Genomic DNA, 19,694 nt, shown 5'->3' with positions numbered 1-19,694 from the left:
CCTTTCGGGTTTTCCGCGTCACCATCTCTTGTCTCGTCCCTCTTTATTTTCGCCCTTTATTTCTTGTCATTTATTTACTTTATTTAATCTAGTCGTCTATGTCCCAACCAAAGGTCGTCCGTACGAAATTTGGCATAAACAGTTTGGCGCCGTCTGTGGGGAGATGGCTAGATTTATCTTCAAACACATATCCACAAATATCCTCCCAAACACAATATTCGACCCACTTGGGCTCACCAATAAAGTTACCGCCAGGCGAGGGATTGTTGTCATACTGTGTCGCCACCATGAGATGGAGCTGCGTCAGGGCACATGTCGTCGACATGACAGGTGTCGTCGACGGGTCAGGTGTCGTCGCGGGTCAAGTGTCGTCGGCGGGTCAGGTGTCGGCGACAGGTTAGGTGTCGTCGACGGGTCAGGCGTCGTCGACGGGTCAGGCGTCGTCGACGGGTCAGGTGTCGCCGACGGGTCAGGTGTCGCCGACGGATCAGGTTTCGTCGACGGTCAGGCGTCGTCGACGGGTCAAGTGTCGTCAGCAGGTCAGGTGTCGTCGCCAGGCTCGTTGGTCGATGGAATATGGTATGACGTCAGGGTACATGTCGTCGCCAGATCAGGTGTCGACATCAGCAGGTGTCATCGCTAGAAGTGATGCGTTGCAGTGGTCGAATTCAACCTAGATGATGCATATCGTGACAACAACGACACCAACGCTTGATGACATCGAAAATAGACGTCACGGACCATCATGCAGATGTCACCACAAACAAGATACAATATGAGTTGTCTCATACCTTGACAAGATCTCGAGACGATTTGATCACTTGACGTCGCGAAAAGTATGGTATAAAACTCAACCCCAGTGATTTTGATTTAAGCTAATATTGTTTCTAGTCTTTGTTGTCACTAAAACAGATGCGAACACGTGACGTCATCCACCAATGACATGACATCAACATAGTTTCGTCTAACGTCACCTCCATATCAGTCGACGACGTCTCCACAAACGAAGGCGACAAATGGAGATTCAACAACAAATTGTCGGCAATACTAGATTTTGTGGCTAACTTCAGTCCAAGTATCAAATAGGAGAATTTGTAGTTGTCCTGAAGTCACCACAGGGGAGCATATAGTATACTCTATCTCATTTAATTTTCATATAGTATACTTTACTTGATTTGCTTTTTATATAGTATACTTTGCTTGTTTTAATTTCCAAAAGCACTTTGAAATATATGCTATACGTTGTTATCCCACTTTTTGTACTAACGTCGTCACCACTTGTCGTTTGATCATGTCGTGTCGCCAAGTATTGTCTTGTCTACAGGTATATTGATGTGTCGCTTGGCTAGGTCATGAGTACATCAGGCGACCGACGTTAGAATGCAGGTGACAAGGTATTGTCTTGTCTACAGGTACTGACGTGTCACTTGGCAAGGTCGTGAGTAAAGCAGGCGACCAACGTTAGAAGGCCGTGAGAATATAGTATACTTTATTTGATTTAAATTTCATACGATATTTTTGATGCGATTTAATTTTCGAAAATATCTGAATTATTATTGCCATGTTGATGCATGTCGCTTGTTATGATTTTAAGTTTAGTTAAAAATAAACTCTTCATATGAGAATGTGGTTATATACAAGATGTTAGCCAGGTACATGACATCGGGGGCTCAACATCAAATGACTATTCACACAACCGGACCCAAAAAACATAACACCTCAAAGTGACTTCCCACATCAACATTGCCAAGCCTACAACACAATCACCTCTCGAAAAATTAACCTTTCGCCATCACACTTTCCATGTCATCATATTTTCACCCCACACCAACATCAAACCACTTGACATCATAAACGCAACGACGTGTCCTTTTCCCATGTCCTCATCACCAAGTTCTTCATCAGCACATCATAACGCGTTGTTACGACAACATGTCACGACAGCAGGACGCGATCAGCCACACAAGAAGATAAGAAATCATTTGGCATCAAGTATGACACATAGAAATAAATATCTAACATTTTTTAATTTCTTTGGTGATAGTGTTACACGAGGTCACGACACGACATGAGGTCACGACGGCACAACATGACACCACGGCAGCAAGTCACGACAGCAGGACACGACCATTCCGGTTACCCCCATGAGGACAAGAAGTTTCTTGTCGTTAAACATGATCGTGAGGGCCATCAACACAATAATCGAATGTATGTATGACAACAAATTACCTTGATCATGACGGTATGCCCCGACGCCACGAGATGGCAATGACCGATGACACGACGCCACCAGCCTCTACTGAGAAAGCTAAGGAAATCGGAATGTCGAATAATCATCATCAATGACCATGATGACACATGAGTAACTTCTAAACTATTTTTCACACAGTTTCTCATTTCAATTCATTCATTGTTGTTCTCTTGTATTAATATGTCTCGTATTCAACATTCATCGAGTTAACTAATAAATTATTGCATCGCACCATGAATATCTCGATTTCTCTAATGACTAAACCATTTTATCAAATTGTTTCGAGGTAATTTGACTTGACAGGACGTTTAGAGGTTGCATCATGCTGGCACGCATGTACGACGTCAAATATATACAAACGTCATCATATCTGTGGCCGACTTCAGTCATGATATCTTCCTAAAGCCGCCACAGGGGGGCAAGATAATACATACTCCAGTTCAGTTTAATATACTTATTGTTACAACTTTGAAATTTAACTAACGATGTGATACAATTTATTTTCATGGTGATCTTGTCGTGAGATTTTGGTAACAGGTACGATGCTAAGACAAATGTACAAACATTGGGGGCTCAACCACTATCACATGTCGAAATAGGCGGATAAAGAGAAGTCATTGGGTTTCCCAAAGACGACAAGTGATAGGACGTCAACCGATTAACAAGAAAGGATCAACCAATAAGTCGACCAACGTTAGAATGGACTGTGTCAAGACCAGCGATGTGTCGACCTCATTCAACGTGACGGGACGACGCCAGATGTGACGACGGTGGTACAAGCGATGACAATGATCTCAGGAACGAAAACAAGATCGTCGACGAGAGGTGTCACGACATCAGGACAATGCTGCTGATTGTAGAATCGTCATCAAGGGACAGTCAGCGACACGACGTAATTTCGTTACACGAGCCCATATTAAGTAATATCCAACACCTACTTCGTGCGTTAATTAATTTATTACATTTTTCAAGACACTGCGATTAAAGTTCAATTTCAGTTTTTGTTATCTGTCGCATTGAATATATCTTTCCAAACGCAATTATATTATATTTATGTTTCATCTTATTTATTTGAAAATCAACGCTAACATCGCATCAAGCGAACGTCCCCCTCTACCTTTTCTATTCTCTACAGATCACTTGTTGACGATATCACCAACGACAACAGCAACGAACGACATCATCAGAAGACGACATCAACGAACGACGCTATCAACTACAAGCGACAACGTCTCCATGGTCATGACCCTTAAACTTATTGGATCCCAACGACGACATGTCGCTTCTAAGCGCGACCACTACAGACGACGCAGGTTCTATTTATGTGCACATAACTTTGTTCTTTGAGTACCTCACAGGTGTCATCTATTCCACAGCGAACAAGAGACAGCATAAACAAAATTTTAAGCTAACGACGTGTATGCACCCTCGACGCTTGTCCAAACGCCTAACCAATCGCCAAATACAAAACAGAGAAACACACGTCTTTCCCCCTCAACACTGACGACAAACAAAGCCGACCCAGAATGCTCATGTCCTACTTAAACTGTTGTTATGAATATCCCATAGGCTAAAGTCTCCTTCCATAGATTGCGCCATCCAAACATCTTATCCCTTGTCCTCGTGTTATAGGAAACCTCAAAACCCTTCGACTCTTCTTGACATTCGTCATAACGTTGCTTCGAACCATCCACTTTATTCACCTGTAACTTCAACTCAGTCGTCTGCTACCTATCCTCACATGACATTGCAACCGTCTAAAACGATTCGGCCATATGCCCACTCGACGTGACTTCCTTCTCTAAATTCTTCGCATGACTACGAACAAAAGAAGAGGCTCATATCGCCTGCCTACGATAGATGTCACAAAACAACGAGAGACTAAGATGCAACAGTTGGCCATGACGCCCGTAAACATCAAACGACAGACTAAGATGCAATAGTTGGCCATGACGCCTGTAAACATCAGACGACAGACTAAGATACAACAGTTGGCCATGACGCATGTAAACGTGAAACGACGGACTAAGGCACAACGACAGTTGGCCGTGACGCCCGCAAATATCAAACGCCAGACGAAGATACAAAAGTTGGCCATGACGCCAGATACCCGACTAACGTCATGTCTTGACATGTTTTCGCACAGGTTTCTTAAGAATTACATTATGTTGTCTTACGCTCGTTAAGAAAAACGATTCTTTCACAAGATGCCAGGGTTACATCTAATTAAGTTGAGGACACCAACGGCCACATGAAGACACCACTGTACGCATGACGACATCAAGTGCTGTCAGAAATCATGGATGACACCAGGTATCGACGTCATTGATCAAGGTTAAGTACGGAAGACGACGGACAGACCGAAGACAGTGACGGATTAGCGTCGACAGCAAATGAACGTGGTGACAGACTTTGAAGATTATTTTCCTAACTTCCAGCTCGCTCCAATTAGGAAAATGGGGGCTATTGTTATGGGTCGTTTTGTACGACGTGAGGTCGACGCGGGAACAAGTGATCGCTTATCAGTCTATACCGGTCCCTAGTCAAGGTTGGTTCCTATAATCAAGGAGGCATTATCTCCACCACTTAACCTAGTTAAACCACACATAGCGGTTGCTTGAAAGACAAGGTCAAATTAGTTGGAGAGTATCAAGGGAGGTGGAGGAGATCAAGGAACAATCACCAGCATGATTCTCTCAACAATGCCACACTATAATTCAGTATAAATACCACCATCAAGTGAGACAAAGGGGACAACTGATCCACAGTGGAACTCTTACTTTCTATCATCTATTTCCTCCATATAACTACTTTATATCTCCTGTGAGTCTACGACTTATTGCGGCTACCTTTTCCATAACCCACCAAATGAATCCAACTACTATTATTTATTCGCGGCTTCTCCCTCTTAACCTATTGATTCTCACAAGCCTACCTTCCTAACAATACCTATGCCTTACGCCATACACCATCATTAGAGGATTACCTTCTCCAATGACCATTATTATTGATCCGTCGTCCATTCAGTTCATCCACTCATATCTTCTACGCTACCTTATACTCATGTATTACTACTAGATATCTATTTACATATGCGCAAATATATAATGTACTTGTACTTAATATGGCTCTTTACGCCAGCAACTTAGTGGATTGGTGGACTCATGGCCACCCGCGGTTTTTATCCCTTTCGGGTTTTCCGCGTCACCATCTCTTGTCTCGTCCCTCTTTATTTTCGCCCTTTATTTCTTGTCATTTATTTACTTTATTTAATCTAGTCGTCTATGTCCCAACCAAAGGTCGTCCGTACGAAATTTGGCATAAACACGTACCATGTTTCCGTTTCCGGCAACATCTACGACTTGGATAATATTTATATTTCCGATACGATTCATATTTCCGTTTCCGACAATATAATCGTTTCCGGAGTATTCATAATTTGCCTTTTGACGATTTCAGCTCCCACTGGAACCGAGATCCGTCGATTCCAAATATCCATAAATGTAGTATTTAATTCATTTAAATACAAGATCCGTTCATGTACTATTTGTGTGACCCTACGGGTTCAGTCAAGAGTAAGTTGTGGATTAATATTATTAATTCCACTTGAACTGAAGCGGCCTCTAGCTAGGCATACAGTTCACTTGATCTCACTGAATTATTAACTTGTATAATTAATTAATACTGAACCGCATTTATTAGACTTATCATTGAATGCATACTTGGACCAAGGGCATTATTTCCTTCACTTTTTCATTTTCAAGCACCACAACAGAGAAGGTAAACTGAAATGAAGAAGCAATATTAGCGGAGCAATATTGACAAGAGGTATGTCGGACAAACGACAACATCTGTCGGCAGCGGTGGATGATGGAGACCCCATCAATGGTTCAACAGTGGAACGAAATGAGGGTTGCATACTTGCACGCATACAGATAGATAGATATCGTTTACCGGTTTGCAGCGCGATGGCCATGGCGGAGAAGACGTTTGACGGCGGCAATTGTGGTCGGAAAACGAAAGGTCTCCTACTAGAATTGCTAATTCAAAAAAAGTCAAGAGTTACTCAAGAATAATAAAATTATGAAAGTCGTTTCTTAAAACAAAAAATCTAAAACCACCCAAAGTGGTTTCAATTTTTCTGTTGCGGATTTGTTAAAACTGAAGGAAACTTTTTTTTTAAACGAAATAACCGAACGCGTTTTGTTTTCATATTTTAAGGAAAAAAAACAAAAAATCGGAAACTGACAACGTTCCCGAACATACCCTCAGTTGCTAGCTGAGTTGTGATTCTTACCAGGCGATGGTTTGGATATTAGTAAATATGAAATGTAATGTAAACGACTATCTTGTTATTATAATAAAGGTTCATATTACGATTGTTTAAGTATTTTATAAGCCGCGTAAATAGGATAAGATCAAATGACATCTTCGGTACATGAAACCAAGGGTATTTAGATTTGCGTGTTCTCGATCACGACCGGCCACGGCTTATTTTTCGGTGTTACTTCATATTAAGTTGCACGCCGACAAACTATTTCCTATATATACGTTTTATTTCCAGGAACCCAATTTCCCAAAATTGCGTTGGTTCATTGTATGTTATAAATAAATTGTGTTGTTACCAAATTAGTTGCAAGAGGAGTTGTGATTCTTACCTGAAGATGATTTGGCTATTAGCAAATGTGAAATGTAATGTAAACGACTAGTCTTGTTATTATAATATAGGTTGCTATCAGGATTGTTTAAATATTTCGTTGTTAACAAATTAGTTGCTAGCGGATTTGTAGTTCTTTCCAAACGGTGGTTTGGATATTAGCAATATATCATATTTAATGTACAGAACTAGTTTTTTTTAATATTATGTGTGTTCCTATAAATGTAAAAAGATTAACTTCCACCTCCAATGAACGATATTTTAGATTTGCGTGTTCTCGGTCAAATATTAGGTTCGAGCGAACACACTATTTTCCAGTCTCTCAAATATTACGTTGTCAGTCGCGCGCACCCAAACAAATTATTTTTTAAACTAATTACCAATATTAACAAAACTAGTTGTGGTAGGCTTGGGCTATGTGGTTGATATTAAAGGAACTCAAAATGGATCTTATCCTATATGATATGATATCCAATTGGAATACGGTTAAAACTATATATTTCCTGAAAAATAAATATCCATAACATTCATGTTCTTTCAGTATTAGGTATAAAGAAAAATAGATGTTGGATAATACCACTATGGTTTACGTCTTTCGTAGCAAAATCGTATCTGATTACATCTATAACGTATTTGGGTGATTAGCTAAGATTATCTGTATATCGACGCGATTTTTCTGCCTGCGTGTCTGTTGTTCATCATCTTCCTCTGTCCTCTTTTCTTAAAACCATGGATGACCTGCAAATATGAATCAACACCAAATCGATTTTTTCCATCTTTTGAGATGGATTTTCTTATATAAATTATTATTAAAAGTTAAGTTTTGTTTTTCATATCTATTTTATAGTCCACTTTTATTTGCTCCGGCAAAATAACCAACTTCAATAAGATGTTCTACGACATGGTGAAGCTGGTGGAGAGGATGAAACTGGGGAGATGCGACAAAAAAAAAAATTTCCGGTGTCGTCACCGGTGTTAGTCGGTGAGGAGATACTCTGTTGGCTCTGGTGGGGAGTATAGGTGTTAGTCGGTGCCGGAAAGGCGAAAAGGGGAAGCGTGTCGGCTCCGGTGATGGCGGTTCCGTTGGTGGCGCCGGCGATGTGCTGGCAGGATTAGGGATGGGTAAACTAATTAATTTACTTAATTAGGGTTTAATATTTTATGAGAAAATAATTTTCATGAATATATTAGAATTTACAAAATATTTTTTAAATATTACAAATCATTTAAATAAAAAAAATAAAATGAATTTGTTAAAAAAAAAGATAAAATAAAAAAACACTATGATGATTCTCAATAGGAGTATCACTCTAGACTTGTCCATCAAGCAAAGGTCGACTGCAGACAAGAGTTGATTTCCTAATATATAATTGGCATTAGGAAACCAATGGTGAGGAATGGTTTGTTTCTTAATAAAGCCAACATCTACGAGATCGTACTCGAGATACTTGTAAGCCTTTTTCCTGCAGGCCTAAACCGCGTTGATCATACTAACCCATCCTAGGTCGCAACTTAAAGAAGGTTCGCCGGAAAGGGAAGTCATCAGGAACTTGGACAAATAAAAGCGGTCTTTCCAATCTTTACAACTAGACAGGCGAGGATGAATTGTCATCCTTTTAGGCTGATTGTAAATAGACGACCAACCTGTAGTGTCGTCTCGCTTCAACCAGTAACCGTTTAAACAAGTTTAATGTTAGCGGCCACTGTTGAAACAAGCATAACTAAACGTGCACATGGATGTTTAATTGGTTTCTTTATCTAAGAAACCTAATAAGTGACTTACGCGTTGCTTTAGGAATGGCCCCTTAGCCCATTTTTATAGTAGTGACACTACAATATCTGGAGTCAAAGGAGAAAAAGTAATTGTGCTATAACTATAAAAGAAACATACAGAAGTAATCATTAGTAATATTAAAAGTAATTGTGCCTAATATTTAAATGTAACACCCTTAACATACAAAAAGTAACCATACATATTATGGTAACTTCTTGATAATTTAATGCTCCAAGTAACTAGAAATAAAATAACTTCTCTAACACTACAAAAATGACTGATATTATGAATAGAAGTAAAACAATTTTTTTTTAAAAAGTACATCATTAACATAAACAAAGAAAACCATATTAATAATAAAAGTAACTATGTAGATTGTTTAAGTAATAACATTAACATACACAATTAACACTGGTAAAACACTACAGTCATGGTACTATGTTAACTGACTAAATGGATTAAAAGTAACTTGGCTAAAACATTAAAGTATTAAACATGGTGTTTGGGCTCCCAATTGAATATCAATTGGGCCACTAAGTCCAAAGTCCAATGGCTCAACACAACAACATCAAACCCACTGTTCGCTTAACATGGCTATTCAGTCACCAACAAGGCCCTCGGCCCTACAGTAATAAATGACCTATGGGCACATTTATTACACAAACAATATAAATAGGCCGCCAAGGCTCACACCTCAAGGTACGTCCAATTTATCTCCTTAAGACTACTCTCTAGAGAACTTCTCTCTAGAATCCGAGCATCGTTCTTACTTAGGCATCGGAGGGGCTTTCCTCGGAAACACCCCCGAGGCTAGTAACTTTGTCTTTGTGCAGGTGAATTCGGACATTACTCATTAAATCTAGCAAGATCTTCAACACACACGAAAGGGCCTTCATTCGTAGCCCATTGTATCCACCGTTACAACATCGGAACAATTTGGCGCCGTCTGTGGGGAAGAACACTTCAAAGCCTTGAAAAATGCTCCATTTTCTACTTCGAAAATGGAAAACCCTAACAATGACAACCGTGACGATGTCCTTGTTCATACGGACTCAGAGTCCGACGCGGAGGCGCAACCAGAGTCAGAGGCGAGATCACAGCCGACAAGGGCCACCGCCGCAACGGCTAGCAGACCTCCACTCCCTTCTCGAGAAGAGCTCGCCGCAGCCATGATCATCATGTATAACTTCCTCTTCAATGAGGAAGAGCAAGCCCAGGTGGAAGACCGTCGAGAGGCGAGAAGAATTAGGCGACAGCTGAACATGCCTCCCCCTAACGAGGAAACTGCGAGACCCGAACGTACTCTCCCCACGTTTTCTAGGAACACACCTAACGACAACATGGAGAGAGAGTACATGGGATACGCAGCAGAGGGCGGCGCAACAACCAGAATGGTTCGAAACACCGTCTCCAACGCCGCAAGCTATCCAGAGCGGAGCAAGTGACCGCACTCGGATCCGAAGTTCGGTACATAGCAGGTTGAGACCTTCGGTCCATGACAGGCTAGGCAGTACCAGTGGGTCCAGTGGGCGACCCGAGGCCAGCGGTTGATCGAGAAGGAGAAGAAGGAGCGATCGAACTCCTAGCCCCCTACACGCCCCCGAGCGATCCGACAGAGGAAACTCGAGGAGTGAGGGTATCAGGGCGAGGCTAGGGAAGAAAATCATGACCCCCGCGGCTTCTCCGTTCTCATATGAGATCGTTATGGAGGAAATCCCAAAAGTCAGGCTGCCAGCACACTTGACGTACAGTTGGATCACGGATCCGAGGGATCACGTCATCTCCTACTAGCAACAAATGTTCCTGAGCCCCTACTCCGAAGCTTGTTGGTGCAAATACTTCCCAACCACGTTGACCGGAGTGGGGGGAGAATGGTTCAGATTGTTGCCAAAGGGATCGATTAGAAGCTGGAAGAAGAGGTTCTGCAGGCAATTCGTGAACAATAATCGCCCCGAACGAACCACCGCATAACTGACCTCCATCCAACAAGAAAGAGAAGAGAGTCTAAGAGACTTCATGGCCAGATTCATGAAAGAATCAACCAACATACCAAATTTGCAGCCAGACGTGGCCATCTTCGCTTTGAAGCACGCACTCTAGGAGGGGAAGTTATGTGACAAGTTGTCAATGAAAAACCCTTCCAAAATAGCCGACGTGCTCCAAATGGCAGATGCATTCATCAGAACCGAGGAGTTCAACAAAGCTGCTGCAAGATTGAAAGGATCCTCGGATCCGAGAGATACAAAAACTAACCAGAGCAATCCCGAGGGCAGCTCAAGAAAAGGGAAAGAAAAAGTGGGTGCTAGAGATACGAGCCCGAGGAAAGACGGGAGAAAGGGTGAACTTCAACCCATATACACTAACTACACTCCACTCGCTCTACACTGAAAGGAAATTTTCAGCCTCCACAGGAACGACGAGAAATGGAAGCTACCAGGGAAGCTCAAGTCCAACCCGAATCGGAGAACCAAGAACAAATGGTGCGAGTTCCATGATGACTTCGGTCACCATACCGAGGAATGCAACTCGCTGAAAGATAACATTGAGGACCTCGTTCGCTGAGGCTACCTAAAACAGTACTTGTTAGACCGAAGGGAGAAAAAGGAAAAAGCCGCAGGCGAAGAGCAGCCCCAGAAAAGGGTCTACGAGGCCACAGGGCAAAAGAAGAACGACATCCTAGTGGTGTTCGGAGGGCAGAGGTCTGGCCATGCCATCAAGAAACATATGAGAGCTCTTTCCCACCGAGTGAACTTCAGCGCCGTGGGAGATAGTCAACCACACCCCCCGAACATGACCTTACACTGCCGATGACTGATTCGGAGTCCAATACAAGCATGACGACCTCTTGGTAATTTCCATGGACCTCAATAACCACAACGTACACAGAGTACTGGTTGACGGAGGAAGCGCCGTTAACATCATCTTCAAGAACTGCTACGAGCAGCTAATCCTCGAAGAATCACAAAAGTCACTGACAAAAGTCATTTATCCCCTGATCGGATTCAACGGATCCGCGGAAATTCCCCGAGGGAAGATCACCCTGCCAGTTACGGTTGGTGAGGGCCAGGCAGCGAAGACCCTGTTAGGTTATGATACATATGACAATTCATAAATCATGCGGAAAAACCATTTAGCCAGGAATACATATTATTTACACATAATCATATAGCATAGTTTAGATGCATACTCTTTGTTGCGTGCCTTCCCTAGCTGCGCCCGAACCGAACAAGAACAAGTCTTTAGGACTCCAAGTGTCGTCCCTCCGTAGATAGTCCACAGCACGTCCGGATCCGCCTTAAGATTGACCAACTAGAATCGCCCTTAAGGTACTAATAATTTCGGCACTTTTAGGCAAGGTATGTGACTGAATTTTTCTCTCAAAAAACTCACTTTGAATATTTGAAAACTCGTTATAAATTTTGAACCCAGGCCACATATTTATAGGGGTATGGAAAGAGAATTGGAATCCTACTAGGATACGAATTAATTAAATTAGAATCCTAGTGAAACTCTTATTTAATTAATTTTATCTTTTAGGATTAGGAATTTAATCATTAAACGAATCCTGTACGTTTTAGGTTTCGTATGTGAACACAAACACACACGCACGCACAGCAGCCCACGAGGGGCGCCATGCGCGCGCGCGCACAGCCCGAGCAACGCAGCCCACGACTGCCGCAGCCTTGGGCGCGCGCTGGGCCTGCCTTGCGGTGGGCCTGGCGCAGCCTTGGGCTGGTGTGTTGTGGCGCGCGTTTCCCTTGCTGGACGTGGGCCTGGCTTCGTGCTGGGCCTTCGTCTAGCAAGCTCGTCCGATGCTAATTCGTACGACGCGCTTCCGATTAATTTTCCGATTCCAGAATTCATTTCCGATACGAACAATATTTAACATTTCCGATTCCGGAATTAATTTCCGTTTCGAACAAATATTTAATATTTCCGTTTCCGGAATTATTTTCCGAATCCGATAATATTTCCGATTCAGACAATATTTCCGTTTCCTGCAATATTTCTATTTCCGATAATATTTTCCGATACGTACCATGTTTCCGTTTCCGGCAACATCTACGACTTGGATAATATTTATATTTCCGATACGATCCATATTTCCGTTTCCGGCAATATCATCGTTTCCGGAGTATTCATTTGCTTGCCTTTGACGATCTCAGCTCCCACTGGAACCAAGATCCGTCGATTCCGAATATCCATAGATGGAGTATTTAATGCCATTAAATACTTGATCCGTTTACGTACTATTTGTGTGACCCTACGGGTTCAGTCAAGAGTAAGCTGTGGATTAATATCATTAATTCCACTTGAACTAAAGCGGCCTCTAGCCAGGCATTCAGCTCACTTGATCTCACTGAATTATTAACTTGTTAATTAATACTGAACCGCATTTATTAGACTTAACATTGAATGCATACTTGGACCAAGGGCATTATTTCCTTCAGTCTCCCACTTGTCCTTAGGGACAAGTGTGCATTTCCTAATTCCTTTGTCGCTCGATGCTTGCTCTTGAACATAAGGTAAGAGTTGTCATCCTTATTATGTCCAGAGGTGTTCCTCGGTTTCAGAGTTCAACTGATCAAATAAACAGATAATCATAGCCTATGATTCATCCGAGCACGGCCATGCATTTCACAGTTTCTAGCTCTCCGAGTGGCCTTGTATAACTTTTAAGCATCTCATCCCGATTTATGGGAGGACAATCCCAATCTTGCGATCTTGAGATTAGACTTCGTTTGATAGGTGATTACCTGAGCGTTGCCTTTATAGCCTCCTTTTACGGTGCGACGGTTGGTCAACGTCAAAGCAACCAGTTCTCAAACAAGTAATCTCAAATCACTCAGGTATTGAGGATTTAGTGTCTAATAATTTTAATGAAATTTACTTATGACAGATTTTCATCTCTTACAGTAAAGTTTCATAGGTCTTGTCCGATACTAGTCTTCCCAAAGTAAGTATCTATGCAAATGATTATGACATTGCCATGTCCACATAGTTCAAGAAACAGAACTACTAGTCATCTTGCATTCTAGTCGTCTAACGCTTTCTATGCATCCAATTTTATAGAAAACTCCGACTAGGGACCATTTTCAACCTTTGACATTCAAGTTCACTTGATAGACATTTCTTAGTCACAGGACTGGTCCTGACAGTCTATCTTGAATATATCGTCAAATTGAAGGGACTCATCATTTAATAAACCACAAATCAAATGGAAAAATGAATTCCTTTCATTTATTGTGAATGATTAACCAATAATGTTTTACAAAGATTTAAACTCTAAAACTTTAAAACATTAAACAGAGACATCAAAGCCATTCTACAATATGCTTGATTCCCATAGCTGCAGTGTGCAAGTTGTGCTTCGCCTGCGGCAGAGGTTTAGTCAATGGATCTGATATGTTGTCATCAGTTCCAATTTTGCTTATCTCGACTTCTTTTCTTTCAACGAACTCTCGTAGAAGGTGAAATCTACGAAGTACATGCTTGACTCTCTGGTGGTGTCTAGGCTCCTTTGCCTGTGCAATAGCTCCGTTATTATCACAATACAGGGCTATTGATCCTTTAATGGAGGGGACTACACCAAGTTCACCTATGAACTTCCTTAGCCATATAGCTTCCTTTGCTGCTTCATGTGCAGCAATGTACTCCACTTCAGTTGTAGAATCCGCAATGGTGCTTTGCTTAGCACTTTTCCAGCTTACTGCTCCTCCGTTGAGGAAGAAGACAAACCCAGACTGTGATCTGAAATCATCTTTGTCGGTTTGGAAACTTGCGTCCGTATAGCCTTTAACAATTAATTCATCATCTCCACCATAGACCAGGAAGTCATCTTTGTGCCTTTTCAGGTACTTCAGAATATTCTTGGCAGCAGTCCAATGAGCCTCTCCTGGGTCTGACTGGTATCTGCTCGTAGCACTGAGTGCGTACGCAACATCCGGGCGTGTACATATCATAGCATACATTATTGAACCAATCAATGATGCATGTGGAATCCCATTCATTTGTCTACGCTCATCAAGTGTTTTTGGGCACTGAGTCTTGCTTAGAGTCATTCCATGAGACATGGGTAGGTAGCCTCGCTTGGAGTCCGCCATCTTGAACCTATCAAGCACCTTGTTGATATAAGTGCTTTGACTAAGTCGAATCATCCTTTTAGATCTATCTCTGTAAATCTTGATGCCCAATATGTACTGTGCTTCTCCTAGATCTTTCATCGAAAAACATTTCCCAAGCCAAATCTTGACAGAGTTCAACATAGGAATGTCATTTCCGATAAGTAATATGTCGTCGACATATAATACTAGGAAAGCAATTTTGCTCCCACTGACCTTCTTGTATACACAAGATTCGTCTGCGTTCTTGATGAAACCAAAGTCACTGACTGCTTCATCAAAACGTATATTTCAGCTCCTGGATGCCAGCTTCAATCCGTAGATTGACTTCTTTAGCTTGCATACCTTTTTAGCATTCTTTGGATCCTCAAAACCTTCAGGCTGTGTCATAAACACAGTTTCTGTTAAAACGCCATTTAAGAAAGCAGTTTTGACATCCATCTGCCATATTTCGTAATCGTAATATGCAGCGATTGCTAACATTATCCGAATAGACTTTAGCATTGCAACTGGTGAAAAGGTTTCATCGTAATCCACACCGTGGACTTGCCTGTAACCTTTTGCAACCAATCTAGCTTTGAAAACTTCTAGTTTCCTATCCTTGTCCTTTTTCAGTTTGAAAACCCATTTGCTTCCAATAGCTTGGTAACCATCTGGCAAATCGACCAAATCCCATACTTGGTTTTCAGACATGGAGTCTAATTCAGATTGCATGGCTTCTTGCCATTGCTTGGAGCTAGGGCTCGTCATAGCTTGTTTGTAAGTCGCAGGTTCATCACTTTCAAGTAATAGAACGTCATAGCTCTCGTTCGTCAAAATACCTAAGTACCTTTCCGGTTGAGATCTATATCTTTGCGATCTACGCGGGGTAACATTTCTAGATTGACCATGATTCTCACCAGATTCTTCTAAAGATCTCTGAGTTTCATCCTGAATGTCATCTTGAGCATTCTCTAGAGTTTTTTGTTCGACTCGAATTTCTTCGAGGTCTACTTTTCTCCCACTTGTCATTTTGGAAATGTGATCTTTCTCCAAAAAGACACCATCTCGAGCAACAAACACTTTGTTCTCAGATGTATTGTAGAAGTAATACCCCTTTCACTACTACAAAAATACCATTTAACAACGTTAATTTAACAGCGCTTTTTGCACTTCTGCTGTTAAAGATATCAAATATAGCATATTACAGCGCTTATAATAAACACGCTATCAAAAATGCTCATATTACAGCGCTTATCCGGCGTGGGCTGTCATATTACATATGTATAATAGCGTTTTACCAACCAACGCTATCAAATAATATGCTACAAACACCTAAGAACACACACTCTCAAAATTGAAAACAACCGCCGTCTTCCTCCCCTGCTTCTTCCTCTTCAAAACCCTTATAATGTACGATCGACTCTCAAATCTCAATCGATCACAACCGGAGCGGCAAAACCCACGGTGGCGATTTCCTTCACGCGACAGCGTTTTCCTTCACCTGACGGCGCTTTCCTTCACCTGGCGGCGCTTCCCTTCTCACGGCCAGATTGAATATTCGAATTTGAAGGTATACTCCATAAATTTGGCTGATTTATGCTAGGGTTGTTCTTAATTTTGCGTTTTAAGTGTGCGATTATAGTTAATTAATTTTCTTAAATTGGTTTTGGGGAAGGGGGTTTGAATTCAATTACGATTGTTTTAATTATGGGTTTTGGTCCTAGAATTGTATATGTAGGTTCTCAGTATTATATGATTTCATTATTGGATTCGATAATTATCCAGATTTAGGTAGCTCTCTGAGGTTTGGTGTTGGGATTATCATCACATAGCCAGATTCATCCAAAACTAGGAATAAATACTACAGTATATATGAAGTTTCGGCATTAGTGGATTTAGGAAACCTAGCTACTCAAATCTATTGATTATATTACTGAGTACATTCAGTTATTGTACAAGAACAATATACATGGCATACTCTTGCATTAGCATTCCAAACTCTTGGTGTGGAGTATGGTGACTTGGGCACGAGACCTTTATATGTCTTCACCGATGTGTTTATCAAGGTGCCTATAACATCGGAAGTTGATATCCTAGGGGCACTATCTGTAGTACTATATATAATAGCTCTTGTACCTTAGCAAAATATGTATTTGTAGTGCTTAAAGCTAATGATAATGGGGAAGGTACATGTTTTCTCATCTTTCTTTTAGCTTTATCTGCTTTATCATTAGCTATTTGCCTCTGAAAATAATAGGCAAATTATGGCTGCAGGGGGGACATTTGCACTGTATTCGCTTATAAGTAGGTATGCTAATGTGAATATGCTTCCAAATCGACAACAAGCCGACCAAAAGATTTCTAGCTATAGGCTTAAACTACCCACTCCTGAACTTGAAAGGGCTTTAAACATTAAAGAGGTTTTGGAAAGAAAATCCTCTATGAAAACCCTTCTTCTATTTTTGGTTCTTATAGGAACTTCTTTGATTATAGTGGATGGTATTCTAACTCCAGCTATTTCAGGTAGGCTACTTTTTTTAAAACGAACACATTAACATCATAGTTGAGTATGTGTGCCTATATTTGGAAACACATTAACATCAAAGTTGAGTATGTCATGTTAGAGTTTTGACTCTGTTCTAGGAGTCCGAGTAAACTTGCTTGCCTTTTCACCATTAGCTCCTTTAAGCACCTGCATACAACTTCATGAATTTGAGTGTTATAGATTAAGCTAATTTTCTTTTTAGATTCCTATTAATTGTTTCTTGACATTTCTCAATGATTTTTACCTTGTGCAGTTATGTCAGATGTGAGTGGTTTGCAGGGTGAGATTAAGGGATTCAGTACTAGTAAGTATATCTACCCTTTGTGTAGATACAAAGTAAATGGGTATGTCTTCTCTCTATGCACCATGAACTAAATTCATGATTAAATAGTAACTCTACAAGTCAGCATTGTGCAATTACAGAAGTCTATAAGCCTCTACACTAGCTCTTCCATCACACAGAATGTTAAAATGCGAATATTGTTAGTTCTTTTTAATGGGTGGCCGTAATTATTAACTTACATGTGATTGCATTTAGTAAGGACTGACAATTTTTATGAATTGGAAGAAGCTGTAGTCATTGTTTCAATGGTCATTCTAGTTGGGTTGTTTAGAACACAAAGGTTTGGAACAAGCAAAGCTGAGTTTTCATTTGCTCCTGCCCCTGTCGTTGTGGTTCTTTTCTTTGGCATCAATTGGATTCTACAACCTCATCAGACATGCTATTACAGTTTTGAGAGCCCTTAATCCAGCTTACATCTACCTTTTCTTTAGGAAGAATAATGTTCAAGCATGGCCAGTTCTTGGCGGCTGTGTTTTGTGCATCACAAGTATTTTGAGCTCTACCTCAAGTTGTGGGTGATTTTAGAGTTTTATCCTTTTATGTTCTAAAATTTCAGGCCGTTAGAACTTAAATTAGCATTAATCTTCATTCTTACTTGACTTCCCTAATTGAGGCAATCAGTTGTTGTTCGTTGTAGAATATATAGTTCCTTGCTTTTGAGCATTACTATATAATTAATAGTTTATTACGACACATTTCCATTTGCTTGGACTACTGCATTTAGTCCCTGATTTCATTGAGAATTTCTTGCAAGCATGTGTTGCTGAAAGTCCAAATTCTGTTTCTTAACTGGAATCTGGAATCTGGAATCTGGAATCTGGAATCTGAAATCTGATTTACTTTCATTGATAAGTTGTTCTTGTACCTAAATGTAATTTGCAGGGTATGTGATTACAGGAGCCGAAGCCATGTTTGCTGATCTAGGCCATTCTCTGTGCGATCCATTCAGGTAGGTCCATCTGAGTTCTCAGTAGCATAGAGTACTTCGATGTTCTATCAATTAACCAGTTAATTTTTTAAATTACAATGACTTTGCAGATTGCATTTACTTCTATTGTATTCCCCTGCCTTCTGCTAGTATACATGGGCCAAGCAGCATTCACGATAAGACTTCCATCCTCATCTGAGCGAGTATTCTTTGATACTGTGCCAGGTAACCCTTGTCAGAAAGCGACTACTTGATCATCTTGAATCATATAATCTTTTTGTGACATTTCTATAAATCATTATGGCAAATAGATGGATTGTTCTGGTCAGTCTTTGTGATTGCTACACTAGCTGCCTTTGCTTTACGTGAGCACAATTGGAATGACAGTTTGTTTGGTTGGACTCGGCCTAAGCTTAGCCTTACTAAGGCATGCACCAATTCGTATTAAACTAGCTATATTGTTTGTTTGTGCAATCTCCCTTTTACTAGGGAGTAATTTAGAAGAGCAAACCTGCTAAGAAATGCGTTGTTCGTTATCCTGCCACTGAAAGTCTTATCATCCATGTTGTGCAAATGCCTGATGCGTTGTTCAGCGTACCAGATAGCTTCGACTGGTGCTACTATGAGCTTGAATTATGTTGTTGGCTTGTTGTTGCTATGATGAAGCAATAAGGTTAATTGGGCTTGCCTCCTGCTGTTTTATTGTTGTTGCAGGCTGCTGTAATGTTGATTCTGTGTAGGGGTTACATTGTGATATAGCCTGTGGCATAATCCCCTGCATTCTTTCTTTTCTTAAGTACAATGTGAGACAACAGTATATATAATGGTCTTTCATCCTACTAAATATTTACTGAAGTGGCATATATATTTACTGAACACAAATACTAACTTCCAAAATGAACTTCACATTTTGGAAGTTAGTATTTGTGTTCAGTAAATATATATATATATATATATATATATATATATATATATATATATATATATATAAGACCATCAGAGGATGGCATATATATTTACTGAACACAAATACTAACTTCCAAAATGTGAAGTTCAATTTTTTCTTCATGTATTGCACTTAATGTTAATATT

At 40.7% G+C, this 19,694-nt stretch overlaps 1 pseudogene; it reads left to right on the top strand.

Annotated features, from left to right (window-relative positions):
* The first annotated feature begins 10,809 nt into the window (after nucleotides 1-10,809).
* LOC130467413 (putative potassium transporter 12) lies at nucleotides 10,810-19,442 on the top strand (annotated as a pseudogene).
* Nucleotides 19,443-19,694: the final 252 nt, after the last annotated feature.

The sequence above is a fragment of the Spinacia oleracea genome, chromosome 2, assembly GCF_020520425.1.
Source record: "Spinacia oleracea cultivar Varoflay chromosome 2, BTI_SOV_V1, whole genome shotgun sequence".
In the NCBI taxonomy this organism is placed as follows: Eukaryota; Viridiplantae; Streptophyta; class Magnoliopsida; order Caryophyllales; family Amaranthaceae; genus Spinacia; species Spinacia oleracea.
Note: the sequence above shows the minus strand (reverse complement) of the source record. Positions and strands in the feature narration are given on the sequence as shown.